This window comes from Gavialis gangeticus, unplaced genomic scaffold (genome assembly GCF_001723915.1).
Source record: "Gavialis gangeticus isolate Ggan-Ray unplaced genomic scaffold, GavGan_comp1, whole genome shotgun sequence".
Lineage (NCBI taxonomy): Eukaryota > Metazoa > Chordata > Crocodylia > Gavialidae > Gavialis > Gavialis gangeticus.
In genome coordinates this window covers 69,350,407-69,351,409 of record NW_017729033.1, presented here as the reverse complement: position 1 = coordinate 69,351,409, position 1,003 = coordinate 69,350,407, and the positions used below count along the sequence as shown (strand labels likewise).

Sequence of the window (1,003 nt, the reverse complement as noted above, 5' to 3'; positions counted from 1 at the left end):
TGGGGATTACCTTCCTCTGGGCTTGGAGGATCGTCTCCTTACGGAGCGACCACTCCCCTTGGACACCCGGCTCCCCTCCCCTCTGAGACTTTAGCGCTTCTCCAACTATCTTCCTTAGCTCGTTGAAGTTCACCCTCCTAAAATCTAGGGCCACCACCTGACTGCTTACCTTTGCCACCTTATGCTGAATGGTGAATTCTAGCAGGCAGTGGTCACTGTCGCCTGTACAGATGATGTTGTAGGAATAAACGCAGGAGAGGAGGGGAATGCTACTATTGCTTTATGGAGTGTGTCCTGATCTACTTCAGGGTGGAGAGGGTAGTAGGTAGCAGGGAGCCTTCCAATTACTAGGCTGTCTTAGTCCCAGTCTAAGCCATAACTCTGGGCAGGCTGCCCTAACATATGCCATCTAGCCTTGATCCAACAGGAACCTTAGTCCAGTTATGAACTGGCAGACCATGGGTGTTCCCTGACCCATCCTTTTCTACCACCAGATCAGATTTTGAGGAGAATTTGGCAAAGGAACCTGTACACTGCTTTAGTGCAGTTGAGAGCTGCCAAATACCTGGGGGAAATCAGCTATCCCACTTTGGCTAGCTTGTACCATTCTGTCTGTGGATAGGTGATTGTTTAAGAGTAATTTTGATATGGTGAAGCCATAACTGTTCGCATCCTTACCTTTTACTTGGACTCCTTTATAGACTTTATCATATTTGACTTAGCTATGGACAACACAAACTTCATTCCCTATGCTACGACCTTACTATAAAACTCAGTTTGGGATCAATTTTGTAGACCTTATTCAAGTGAAATCTCAGTAACCTTAATGGGAGCAGTAATTGAATAAGGAGCAGGGCATCATTAAGTTAACATTTAAAACATGTAACTATAATCAGTAAATGTATTTCAGCACTCTAATTACGTAGTTCAGATTGAGGCAGTACTTGATAGCATGGCATATCTGTACAGCCATCAAAATTTTCCATGTGCTACATAATTTAGT

At 44.2% G+C, this 1,003-nt stretch overlaps 1 protein-coding gene across 5 annotated transcripts in view; it reads left to right on the top strand.

The window, feature by feature from the left end:
- OCIAD2 (OCIA domain containing 2) overlaps positions 1-1,003 on the top strand; it is a 20,434-nt gene that overhangs the window by 1,571 nt on the left and 17,860 nt on the right. The window lies entirely within an intron of this gene.